Genomic DNA, 13912 nt, shown 5'->3' on the forward strand with positions numbered 1-13912 from the left:
CTTGTGGAAGACAGACTCTAAGGCGGTCTCATGATCCTCCCTCCTGGTATTCATGCTGCTGTGTGATCCCCTTCCTTGAGTGTGGGTGGAATCCATGGCTGCCTTCTAACCGATAGAATACAGCAAAGTGATGGCTGTTTCTCTTTTGATGACATTATCTAACATTCCTTCTTGCTAGCAGACTCTCTCCCTCTCTTGCTAGCCTTAAGAAAGCAAGCTGCCACGTTTTGATCTGCCTATGGCATGGGCCATGTGGTAGGAAATTCTGTGCAGCCTCTAGAAGCTAAAGGTGGCCTCTGGCTGACACCCAGTAAAACAGTCTTAAAGCTCTCAATTCTATAGCTGCAAGAAAGTGAATTCTGCCAACAACACGAATGAACTTAGAAGACAACCTTTCCTGGTTGAATCTCCAGATGAGACTGCAGCCCACGCTACATCTTGATTGCAGCCTTGTGAGACCTGAGCCCAGGGCCCTGTGATGAATCCCTGACCCATGGAAACTAAGATCATAATCAATGGGTATAGTTTTGAGCCTCTCCGTTTGTGGTAACTGATTATGCAGTGATAAATAAGTACCGCAGTCCTACTACTTCTCTGATCACATCTCCTTCCCCTCTTCCCTTTCATCCACTCTGCTTGAGCCCTACAGGTCTCTTCGCTGTGTCTCAAATGGGCCAGGCACATGCCCATCACTAGGCCTTTACACTGTTGTGTTCTCTCAGCTTGGAATGCCCTTCCCCCAGATGTACACATGGTTTTGTACTCACTGATTTCTTGTTTTCACCCAAAAGCTGTCTTATCAGCAAGCCTTCCCTGGCCACCTTATCTAAAAGTTCCCATCTCCCTCTCTCCTTTCATTACTTTCTTCCCTCCTTTATTTTTTATTTTTTATTTTTTTTTTGCCCTTAGCATTTACTGTCCTCTAACTTACTATGTATTTTAATGATTTCTCTTGCTTCTTGTCTATTTTTCTCTCACTAGAATGATAGCTCCACTGGAATGGGGATTTTGGCCTGTTGTGCTCCCTGTTGTGTTTTGTGCCCAGTGAGTCCAGTCAGCGTGGCTGTGTGAGTTTTTGCCGCCACGCTGAATTGCTCTGCAGCAGGCACAGATTTAGAGGATATCTAGGCTTAGTCGGGGTTGGAATGTGATGAGGAGATTGAAAAGGCAAGAGGGCTCTGCACGTTTTCCAGGGAGTGGTTATGGTGCTGGATCATCAAGCCCAGGAGAGAAGTGAGGATGTGAAGGAAGCAGGGCATGACAGAGAGGTAGGGGCCAGTGGCTCAGAGGTCTCATTAAATTCAGGGAACTCGTAAGGTGGGCTGACTGGATGTGCTGAAGGATAGGAGGTAATTGCTGGAAAGAAGATGTTTGCACTCATAATATTGGGAATGTGCTTGGTGATAACAAGGTCTAGGGCATGCTTTGTGATTGGGTGGTTGAGGTGAGATGGAATAAGAGATTATTGGCTCTAAAAGATTAAGGAACTGAATGACCAGGGTGTTAGATGGAACATTTATTAAATTCTGAAATCTCCAAGAATGATGGTAGGGCTGAAAACGGAGTGATTCAAGTGTTCAATTCATCAAAAAATGAGAGGAGATAACAAAGAGAGTGGTGATGGATAGCTCAGATCTAGGAAGTTTCTACGGGGGAAAAACAACCTTCACCTGAACATTGTGGGAAGCACAATCCTTGTGGTGTAGACTAAGGTTTCCCTTAGAACGGGGATCAGGAAACCACCACCCCTGGGCTAAGTGTGGCCAACCCCCAGGTTTTGTAAATAACGTTTTATTTTAACACAGCCACACTCATTTGTTCACATATTTTCTATGGCTGCTTTGGTGCTAGAATAACAAAGTTAAGTAATTGTGTCAGGGGCGTTCAAACCAGAGTGACTCAATCTTGAATAAGACCTCGGTAAAACAAGGCTGCATTCTCAGGAGGTTAGGCATTCTTGGTCACAGGATGAGATAGGAGGTCGGCATAAAATACAGGTCACACAAGACATGGTTCACAAAGACGCTGCCAATAAAACAGGAGGCAGTAAAGAAGCTGGCCAAAACCCACTAAATCCAAGATGGCGACAAAACTGCTCATTATACACTAATTATAATATATTAGCATGCTAAAAGACACTCCCACCAGCACCATGACAGTTAACAGATGCCATGGCAACACCTGGAAATTATTCTATATAGTCTAAAAAGAGGAGGGAGCCTCAGTTCCTGGGAAAATTCCACCTCTTTCCTGGAAAACTCATGAATAATCCAGTCCTTGTTTAGCATATGATCAAGAAATAACCATAAAAATAACCAACCAGCAGCCCTCAGGGCTGCTCTGCCTATAGAATAGCCATTCTTTTGTGTTCTTTACTTTTCCAATAAACTTGCTTTCACTTTACAGACTCACCCCGAATTCTTTCTTGCACAAGACACAAGAACCCTCTCTTGGTGTCTGGATTGGGACCCCTTTCAAGTAACAATGACAATGGAGATGATGTGGCTGCAAAGCCTAAAATATTTACTATCTGGCCCATTACAAAAAAAATGTTTTCCGACTCCTGAGTTAGAGCAAGAAGCGGAATGGAATATTTAGGTGAGAGGTTGAAGATACACTGGGACTTTATTGATGATGAACTATGAATTGCAAAGGGACATTTTGGAATAATTTGGGAGGATGGAGATGGGTGGGAATGAGGTGAGATTAGAGAATATTCAGAACAATCTGGCCAATGGTGGTGATACTGAGACATGGACTCTGAGGGTGACTGAGGCAGCTGGGTAGGTGGAAGGCTTGATGGGCTGAACTGCCGGTGGGGGGGGCTCTGCTTTGAGGGAGGTGCTGAGGCAGCCTGGGAGCCTGCACAGCTCAAAGCTTTAGAGAGGTCGACTTGCCCTCAGCTGATGCCTGGGATCATGCAGCTGGGAACATCTCTGGGGTCCTGCGGTTCCTGGGAACGCTGGCCGGTTTTCTAGATGATAGAGGAAGAGAAGGAAAGAAAGAGAGAAAGAAAGGTAGGCAGGCAAACAGGCAAGCAATAGAAATAAAAGCAAAAATGACAACACTGTGTTCATATACATTAGTTCAAGAAATTCATAAACCATATAAAATATTGGCATGCCTTATCATATTAAAAAGCCTCTTTATGACCTTTGATGATCAAAGACAGAAATATTATCAGCGCTCAGGCCTATTCTGGGTCCTAAAACTCTGTGGTTCGGTGAAAGCCAGATACGTGGCTGTCTTATTCCCTTTAAATGTATTGTCACTGTCATTAACGACCCACATCCTAAACAGGGCTTAGAATGCTTCTTTCAAACCTGCCGGGGCTAACATCAAAACTCTTGCAGAGTAAATGAGTAACACTTGGCCGCTGGCTAACCCTGGCAGGTGGAACTGCTCTCCCTGTTTCTGCCACAGGCAGCTTTTCCCCATCTTCCATGAGAATGATGCCGGGAAGGCGTTTCTCTTCCTTTCTTTCCACTCTGCTAAGATCTGTGCTCCACTGCTCCAAGTCCTCCTCTCTTCTTGCTTCCCATGAGGATGTACCATTTTGTTATACCCCCAGAGAAACTTAACCCAAAATCTCAGTAGGTAACTGCCAATTCTAGAATACTCCACCAGTTAATGACTGCATTTTAATGCATTTCGTTTTTTTAAGGGTAGAATAAACCCCCTCCCTTCTCTTTCAGTGGGGGAGCTGCCTGCTGAATTTGCATACCGTTAAATATTTCTCACAGTTGCTACCTTTAGCAAAGGTTTTTCCCTTATTCATTTCTTTACACCAAATGGCCGCCCCACCCAGGAAAAATAAAAACAACATTCTGAAAAGGAAATTTAATAACAATTTTGAGCACAGTTGATACGGTTTCATCCTAGAACCCCCGACATCCGCAGGGAAGAAACCTAATTTAAGGGTAGAGAGTAAAGTAACTCTGATAGCCAAACGTTCTGAGAGCCAAAAATGACATCTAAAAATAATATTGGTAAATGTACCCAGAGGCTATTGCATGATGGGCGCCCACACGGGAGCAGGGCTCCAAGCATCTGCCTGTGCCTCGGGCTTTTTATGATGATTGGGTGAAAACAGCAACCGCATTCTTTCACCTAAGGCTTCCACCATCATTCCCCTCAGCTACAAATGTAACTCCCAACCTAAGGATCAGACTGACTCTCTCACAAAGGACGTCTTCCATCCCCTTCGTGGGCAAGCCCGCCCTTCGCTGCTGTGCACTGTCCCTTCTTTTTGGAGCCAATGAATTTCTGCCATCATTCTTCTAGCCGCTGTCTCTTGTGTTATTAAATGTATTTTTCTTTATTTCCTCATTTCTGTGTGTTTTCTCTACCTTTCCTGCCTCCATAACTTTGAGCTTTGGAACCCCAGAGGAAGAGCAGTTAATTCTAGTGTGGGAGCTCTTGGGAAGACTTACATCCAGGGAAAGTCAACAGTGAAGTCAAAGTCACAGAGACAGTGCACTTGGCATGTTTTGAGCCCTATAAGCAGTTTACTGGGACTAAAGCAAAGGATATATATCACGGGTCAGGTCAGCCTTTACCCTAGAGGCAGTGGTCAACTGTGAAAGAGTTTATGTCAGTGATCCAGCTAAATCTATGCTGTGGAAAAAAATTATCATTCTATTATGGAGATCTGTAATTGTTATCTATGGCTGCATAACAAATTATCCCAAGATTTAGAGACTCGAAATCACAAAAAGTTACTATCTTAAGTTTCTGTGGGTTAGGAATCCAGCACAGGTAAGCTGGATGTCTCTCTTCAAAGTCTCTCCCAAGGCTGCAATTAAAGTTTCAGCCAGGGTCACCGTTCTCTCAAGGCTTGATGAAGGGAAGATCCAGTTCAACATAACTCAAATGGTGGTTGGTAGGATTCAGTTCTTCCAAGGCTTGGACCGATGGCCTTAGTTCCTCACTGGCTGTAGCTGGGAGGCTACCTGGGTTCCTTGACACTATGGGCTTCTCCATATAGAAGCTCACAATATGGCACCTGGCTCCCCCAAGAGTGTGCAGGTAAGAAAGCAAGAGACGGCAAGTAAGACAGAAGCCAGTCTTTTTGCAACCTACTCTCAGAAGGGACATTCTATTGTTTTCAGTGTATTCTGTTCATTTGAAGCAATTCACTACTAGCCCACACTCAAGGGGAAGGGATTACACAAGGACCTGAATACCAGGAAGTAGAAATCACTGGAAGTTGTCAAAAAAGAATAGGAGGAGAATCAGGAGAGAATGATGTCTGCAGGCCAAGGAAGAAGAGGATTTCAAGGAGTGGAAAGTTGTATGTGGCGCAGAGGTGGCAGTGCCCTCCAGACAAAGGCTACCAGGAAGACACTTGGAGTTGAACAAGTTGGGCTTATCTCTTGTTGCAGGCAGGGAAGACACACACCAGCATAATTATGGCGTGTCTCAGTAAGGTGTGTGACAACCTATTATAAGATCTGGACTGGCTGGGCGCGGTGGCTGACGCCTGTAATCCCAGCACTTTGGGAGGCCAAGGCGGGCAGATCACGAGGTCAGGAGATCAAGACCATCCTGGGGAACACGGTGAAACCCCGTCTCTACTAAAAATACAAAACATTAGCCGGGTGTGGTGGCGGGCACCTGTAGTCCCAGCTACTTGGGAGGCTGAGGCAGGAGAATGGCGTGAAGCTGGGAGGCGGAGCTCGCAGTAAGCCTAGATCACGCCACTGTACTCCAGCCTGGGCGACACAGCAAGACTCCATCTTAAAAAAAAAAAGATCTGGGTTTTGGTTGGGTGATTTAGAGGGTGTCTGAGGAAGCAGGGGCATACTCCGAATTGGGTACTTTCAGGAGTACAACAATTCTATGATTGGGTGTCTCAATAAATCTTATGCATAGAGAGGGAGTTAGAAAGAGGATAAAATTGTAATTGGTAAAGTAGCAGTCAGTCATTTTGGCTGGGAGAGGGGTGTTTGGTATTTTGTGGGTGACACAGTGACCTTACTTTTATCTGTTCTTAGACAAAATGACAAATTGGCCTTGCTTTGACTCATTTTACCACAGTCTCAGGGTAAGCTTGTTTGAAGCTGGTATTCTGCAAAGTTGTTTACGTCTAATAGGAAATTAACACATCTTAGCTGTGGGATATGATGAAGTTTCTCTTCAAATAGCCTGACCAATCCTTTATTCTTCAATTCACAGTAATCCCCCTCCCCACTCCACCCCTTTTCCTCTTTTTCTCTTTTCTGCCTTTGTTATAAGCCACAGTACCAGGCTTATCGGTACCAGCTCACATTCCTTTCCTTATTTGGAAGGAGACTAGCTCTCTAGCTCATTGCAGACACCCCTTCCCCTTTTCCTTTTCCCTCTCTCCCTTAGGTGCCCACCTTATCTAAAAAAAGTTCAAATGTCTAGCCAACCAGGATTAGTTCAGATTGTGCAACCCAACCCCAGCCAATGGGGAGAGGGTACAGGGGCAGGACTTACATCAGGAATAAAGGCTCCATGACCCTTTGTTCAGGTGTGCTTTCATGACGACTGGCCAAGGAGAAGCACCCCTCTGCATAGAGGTAAAATTGCTTTGCTAAGAATCCTTTGTTTGAGTGTTCAGTCTGCCTAGGATTTTGAGTGCTATTCCCAACACTAGCTGTGAGCGCCAGGCCCGTTTTGGAACGTCAGGCTTTGCTCTTTTTCTCCATTCTCAGTGGTCAAATAAAAAGAGGCCATTGATAGGCAAATAAGACAAGTAGTGGTTAAGAATAAGACTCCGCAGCCAGCACTGAGGTTACAATGGTCTCTATCTCATGGTCTGTTAGGAGGATTCATGAGTTAAAATACATGTGAAGTATTTAGAACAAAGTTGGCGCCTAAGTACTGTACAAATGCTGATGATCAGTATCATATACGATCCTTGAAGGAGCAATTTCGTTAGAGTGGGAGAAGGGAGAAGGCAGACCGCACTGATCAGAGATGAATAGTGGTTGACGAGGTAAGGTCGGCATGTGCCCAAGACCCCGTCAAGAGGAATCTTGACAGGGAAATCCGGAAACCAAGCAGAAGAGGAAGGGAAATGGCTTATCCAGGTCAGCATAGAGCAATGCTTCCCAACGTGTGTTAGAAATGCAAAATCTCAAGCCTCACCCCAAATTTGCATAATCAGAAACACTACGTTATAAAAAGCCTTAGAGGTGGTTCTTTTTTTTGTTTGTTTGTTTTCCTGAACAACTTTGTTGTAGTATACTTGACATAAATTGCACCTATTTAAAACACACAATTTGGAAGTTTTACCACACGCCCACACCGTAAACCATCACCACAGTCAAGACAATGAACATATTCGTCACCCTTGGTAGCCCCTCAATCCTGTCTCCCTAGCCCCACCCTCCCCAGGTGGTTCTGATACTAAGATGTGAGGATCAAAATTAATTGTCATTAAGAAGTCCTAGAGTCACAGCTCAAAAACCAGTAACAAAGATGAAATCCTAACAGCGAGGAAAGGAAGGAAATAGGAGATAAGCAGCAAGATCAGTGTCTGCAAAAGGCAGCTTGGCCTTATGGAGTGGGTGCTCCTTCTCTTTCTCCAGGCAGCCTGTTCAGGAAGCAGTGGGGGCCACCACTCACACACTTCTGCCTGGAAAGTGTTTCAACTTCATGTCTCTGATCATGATATTTTCTGTCCAAAAAACCTTTCATGGATTCCCTTTGCTATAACACGTAGTAAAAAACAAAAAAGGAGTCAAACAGCAACAAAACTTTCTTAGCCTGGCTTTTTGACATCATGCAATCTGGCTTCATTTGCCCTTCCAATGTAACCTCTCATCCTTTCCACTCCAGACTGTTTGCTCTGATCCTGTACCATGGGTTTGCCCCTGGTTCTGCATAATGAATTGCCCCTCCGGTTTCTCTTTCCTGGCTGGACCTTACCTTAACCCCCTCCTCAGTGCTCCCCACTCCTCGATGTGATTAATACCGGTCTATTTAAATGCTACCATTTCTTGGTGCCCCCTGATCGCACATCTGGGAATCATCTGGCTTTGCTCTGAATGTTCGTATCAGAGATGGTGTCATTCTTGTTGAAAGTGGCACATTCTTAAAGGCAGGGATTGTGTGTATCTTATCTTTGCATCTTAGTACCTACCACACTGGAAAATAGGGGAAATTCACTAAATGTTTGCGAATGAGTGAATGGATGATCATGCGAATGTGACTGGAGCTATTTGTCTTTCATTTACACAACTGTATTAGGAGGCCAGGGTTTCTCAACCCTAGCACTTTTGACAGTTTAGGCTGGATCATCCTTCCTTTTGAGGGCTGTCCCCTGCATTATTGGATATTGAGCAGCTTCTCTGCTGTCTGCACACCTGATGCCAGTAGCACTGCCTTCCCAGTATGACAACCAAAAATGTTTCAGGCATTGTCAAATGTACCCTGTGTCTGTGTCTGTGTGATCAGTTGGGGGTGGGGAGGAGTGCGCAGGGAATGGCCCTGGCCCTGGTTGAGAATTTTTTTTTTTTTAGACGGAATCTCACTCTGTCTCCCAGGCTGGAGTGCAGTGGTGCCATCTTGGCTCACTGCAACCTCCGCCTCTTGGGTTCAAGCCATTCTCTGCCTTAGCCTCCAGAGTAGCTGGGATTACAGGTGCCCACCACCACACCTGGCTATTTTTTATTTTATTTTATTTTTTTTAAATTTTTAGTAGAGACAGAGTTTCACCATCTTGGTCAGGCTGGTCTGAAACTCCCGACTTCATGATCCACTCGCCTCTGCCTCCCAAAGTGCTGGGATTACAGGCGTGAACTACCACGCCCGGCCGAGAATCTTGAACATAATGGTTTTCCTATAAAATATTCATTAGGAGAAGGAAAGTGACAACGATCTATTCAGGTTAAAAAAAGGAAGGAAAATATTTAACACCTGGAACCCTTCCTCAGTCCTAGGAAACTCTGTACTTTTCTAAGTGGATTCCTCCCATTTTCCCTTCACCCTTCCCTTCTCTGCTGCATAGTACTTTATTGTAATACACTGTCAATCAATCCGTGCTAACATCAAAGGAAAACACATCACGAACCAGAGTAGCAAAGCTTTAAGAATGGAATGACTTTAAGTAAGTGGGTATTTTGAAATAAGGTGTCCTGTAATATTCCTCAAACTGAGCTATGTAAGGTACTGCTTACTTTATCTCCTGATAATGCCTGCTGTGTATGATATATGACCATCTGTCCTCAGCAACTGAAGATGGTAAATCACTTCCCTGCATTTTTTATGAGATAAGACGTTTACCATCTTGACTTCATGTGGACAAGTTCTGAAAGTGACAGTCAGAAAATACTGATTCATGCTCCATTTTTCTGAGCGATCTAGATCTTCACAATCTTAAGTATTTCCTCCTTCATCTTGTGGGTCCAGTCTTGTTTGAATACATTCATTTTCTTCCTCATTACAATATGATATATGGTGTTCATTTGGCAAGTCAAATTCAATGAACGATTTGTTCAATGGACTATTAAAATAAAATAACGGCCGGGCGCGGTGGCTCAAGCCTGTAATCCCAGCACTTTGGGAGGCCGAGACGGGCGGATCACGAGGTCAGGAGATCGAGACCAGCCTGGCTAACATGGTGAAACCCCGTCTCTACTAAAAAATACAAAAAACTAGCCGGGCGAGGTGGCGGGCGCCTGTAGTCCCCAACTACTCGGGAGGCTGAGGCAGGAGAATGGCGTAGACCCGGGAGGCGGAGCTGCAGTGAGCTGAGATCCGGCCACTGCACTCCAGCCTGGGCGACAGAGTGAGACTCCGTCTCAAAAAAATAAAATAAAATAAAATAAAATAACGGCTTGTTACCCTCAGCCTCTCTTAGATGGCTCTATGTCCTCAGCGTACCACCCTCTGACCCCACGTTCCACCCTCCTCTACTAGAGATAGGGTGCTCCTCTCTCCTTTATAGCCTCTTCTGCCCACTTCTCTCTTTTCATTTTCAATCTATTTTTCACTGACATTTTCCTTTGATCCCTTTATGCTTTACAAACCCTTTGTCTCCGTTGTTATACCTAGCTTCTCTCTGTTATGTGCTTCAATTTCACATCACTGGGAACACAAGCTGTATATCACTGTTTCCCTCCTTAAGTCACAAAAGCAAAGGGAAAAGAAAAAGGAAATCGTCATTCTGCCTGAGTGAAACGTTATTCCTGCAGTTAGTCAGTGGGTTCGTTGTTTAAAACCAGCTGGAGTCAACACTGGACATGATCATGTCAATGAGAGAACTTCTGATGCAAATGAAAAGCATATGCTTGGGGGAAATAGCCTGGAAAAATATGGTAAGATGCCCATCAGTAGGAAAACCAAACTGGTACTCTCATTGTTTTGAAATCATAACAATACTTAGCTTTCCACAGAATAGTAGAGTGTTTCCTTCACATACTGACTTTGGATTTATGTATTAATTCTGAATGGGTCTCAAACATCTGGGAAGTATCTTTGATTTTGGTCATTAATGAGTGGTAAGGGATTCAGCTAGCTGAAGTCAGAGTGCCTCTAGAAAGTCGGCCCCCATGTGAAGGATGCTGCCATTTCATGCAGTCATGTGTGTCTTTATCCATCTGTTTCTTTCTCTTGTCCTTAGGATCTTTCCTATCACTGGAAATGGCATAAACCCTATGATATGCAGAAATGGACATATAACCAGAAATGTGGATTTGAATGTATACATAATAGCAATCTAGCAAATGTTACAAACCAGTTCTGCGAGCAGTGATCCACTGTTCACCCCTAGAAAAGCATGAAGCTGTCTCCCAGTGGCCCCGTTTTTTGAACTCTCTTATTGCCTTGTCACCTTCCCTGATTACATATGCAGCCTGCAGAACCTAGAAGGAAAGATATTCCAGGTTCTTACTCCCGACCAGAAAGTCTTTTCAAGACAAAACAAAAAAAACACTTATTTATCTCTTCTAACCCCAGGGAAGCTGAGAGCTTGACAGACGAGCGAGTTTAGAAAGGCAAATGTGGTTTGCCTAAGACTGAAAGGTGATGGCAACTTTTGCAAATATGGAATTAATTGCATACTGGAGCTGATCAGAGAACCAGAGGGAAAATAGGGAGACTTTATGAATTTCTCCTGAGTAGATCTTCACAAGGGCCTCAGCATCTCACTCAATACGAATTCCCTAAATAGCAAATGTACACAAATTCATCCTGCAGTCCAAAATTCATTTTCCAAAACCAAATAGGAATAATTTTGAATATCTATAACTCTATTATCTACTAATAAAAGTGAAGATATTTTTGGACATTTTTTAAACTAGGCTGATTTCTTAAAATTTATAATTTCATAATACAATATAGAGAGGAGTGTATTTCTATCAAAGATAACCTCATCTTTATTATGACACTGACATTTCTCTTCATGAAGAGGAGGGAGATAATGCCAATAGTATTTTAGCCTTTCTCCCTTATGAACTCTGAATTCATAAAGATAAATGTCATAAACGGAGATCAGCAATCATGGGGCATATATTACCAGGGATTTCATTTTGATCTGGCAGGAAGTATTGCTTTGCAATATTTTAGAAATTGTTATAAAATGTTGGAGGTTTTTTGCTTTTAATGTTAGCTTTTCAGCAGGTGTAGTATTTTCTTTCTCTATTCTCATATGACCCTTGTTCCTCTCCTTTTTCTTTCTTTGAATCAGATTTTTTTTGTGAGGCCATATCTCTATCAGGTGCTTATACATATTCTATTTTCTACGTCTTTCCTCATTTTCAGTCATAATGGATCCTTAAATTGCAATTGTGTCGGAAGCAAGATTCCTGGTCTACGGTCGCTGATAGTCTTTCTGATATTCTGAGGTAAAAATCTGGTGAATTATTAGATCTGGAAGTAAGACAGGTAATACAGCTACCCGGTTTAGGCTCTTATAGACTTTGAAGTCCTTTGTAGGAACTCAGAGAAGCCCTGAACACAGCACGGGTAATTTGGCATGTGCTGCTCTATCGTTCAGAGTCATGGCTGATCACGTAATGATTAATCCAGTGGTTATGCAGAGAGCAGAGATGAGGACAAGTGTGTGACCAGGACTTAAAACCACTAAACCAGAGCACAGGGAAATTGTATCAGAAACTCGAATGCACAAAAGGATAACTTTGAGACATTGGTATAATGTCAACAAACCGCTGAACGGCGAGGAAGGACTTGTGCTAATTGTACTGTTGTAAATGAGATTGACAGTAGCAGAGTAGGCAAAAGATGCTTATGGAAAGCTATTACGGTTCATAAAGATTCTTCAGAATTTGCCATTATGAATAAATAACCAACCAGCATGGCTCCTGAGAAAGCCCAGGAGCAACACTGAATCATTATTTATTTGGAAATACACTGAGGAGCTGGGTGAAACAGAAAGACTTAGAGGGCTGTGAAGGTTCTGAATTGTGGGAAAGAGAAGGTATTAAACCTCCTTCCTCATCATCTGTTACAGTGTTCTGTGACTCCACCTGCTCTACAGAAAAAACGCTGATCCCTAAGTCCATCAAAACAAAAAACAGGGTATGATCAAAGAAGTCTTTCTAGGGCAGTGAATGATTATGAAACACTAAAATAACCATTGTTAGCTAGAAGCGACTTTAGAGATCCTTTCAGCCTTTTGTGAGGAAACAAAGGTGCAGGGAAGTTAACTAACATTTATCAAATGCATACCATTAAAAAGACAACCATTTAAAGCCTCTGAAAAAGTTCTGAAGAAAAAGAGCAAGTAGAGGAACATTTATTTAAGAGAAATCTATGACAATTTGGTCAAAAAAAGGTGCGTCTGTGGTATTTGCGCCAAGGCCATTCTCTCTTCCCCCTCCCTGCTCGGTAATGGGGAAACTCCACTCCACATCGCTGCGGCCAAGAACACAGGGTTCTCTTTCCCGCCAGCTCCCCGGTGGTGGATTTTCTTCCCAGAAAGAGGACATCGGCTTGTCTCATCTTGCCCCTAGCTGCCTGTTGATGAGGCTTGGTCCTGGGCAAGTGTCCTCAAGAGGTGGGGGCTCCCTTGGTCTACCCAGCCCTGATTCCCAGATGGGGCTTCAGACACAGCTTGCTGAAAAAACTAGGGCCCTGAAAACCCTGCTCCACCTCTTGAGGCCGTGGTCCTGTGTGCTAAGGGAGTAAGCTGAGAAAATCTCAGCTGCTTACCCCATTCCTCCCCTATCCCCAGTCCAGCAAGCACTCGGCTGCTACAGCAGGGCGGCTAGAGGTTGCATTATTCCCACCCCAGTTCCAGAGCCCTGACTTAGAGATTCTCCCTGGAAGAAGCAGCATATTATAAAAAGGATAACTCCTAATCTCTTCCCAATCTGCAGCAGAGCATGAAGAAGTTTAAACCTAAGTGTTTAAACCTAACTTTAAACCTAAGTTTAAACCTAACTTCAAGAACGGTAGAGGTTGTGTTGAGGCAACTGTGAGGAAATTCAAGATACAGACTAACTTCTTATGCCCCCAGGGGATCACTGAAAACAATAGAGCAGGCCGGACGCCGTGGCTCATGCCTGTAATTCCAGCACATTGGGAGGCTGAGGTGCGAGGATCACGAGGTCAGGAGGTCAAGACCATCCTGCCTTACACGGTGAAACCCCGTCTCTACTAAAAATACAAAAAAATTAGCCGGGCGAGGTGGCGGGTGCCTGTAGTCCCAGCTACTCAAGAGGCTGAGGCAGGAGAATGGCGTGAACCCGGGAGGCAGAGCTTGCAGTGAGCCGAGATCGTGCCACTGCACTCCAGCCTGGGCGACAGAGCAAGACTCCTTCTCAAAAATAAGAAAAAGAAAAAGTAAAACCATAGAGCAATAAATCAGCAGTCACTAGTGTTTAATAGCTGGGCATGGTTAGGGGAAAAAGAGAAATAGAGCCCTACCCAAACCACGGTCATTCCAGTGTGATTTTTGTAAGTTAAGATGTATATGATA

General features: G+C 43.9%; 1 protein-coding gene and 1 long non-coding RNA gene across 3 annotated transcripts in view; one reads left to right on the forward strand and one right to left on the reverse strand.

Moving 5' to 3' along the window:
• The window catches only part of LOC106994417 (uncharacterized), a 216520-nt gene that overhangs the window by 115929 nt on the left and 86679 nt on the right, over window positions 1-13912 (reverse strand). The window lies entirely within an intron of this gene.
• LOC106994416 (uncharacterized) overlaps window positions 1-13912 on the forward strand; it is a 131244-nt gene that overhangs the window by 96088 nt on the left and 21244 nt on the right. Inside the window, exon 1 of one of the 2 annotated variants that reach the window (XR_013408330.1) lies at window positions 6495-6545. The exons of the other annotated variant lie outside the window; for it this stretch is intronic. This is a non-coding gene — a long non-coding RNA (uncharacterized LOC106994416). Of the gene's footprint in view, window positions 1-6494; window positions 6546-13912 lie in introns of those variants that run through there. 2 annotated transcript variants of the gene reach the window in all.

The sequence above is a fragment of the Macaca mulatta genome, chromosome 18 (assembly GCF_049350105.2).
Source record: "Macaca mulatta isolate MMU2019108-1 chromosome 18, T2T-MMU8v2.0, whole genome shotgun sequence".
NCBI lineage: Eukaryota > Metazoa > Chordata > Mammalia > Primates > Cercopithecidae > Macaca > Macaca mulatta.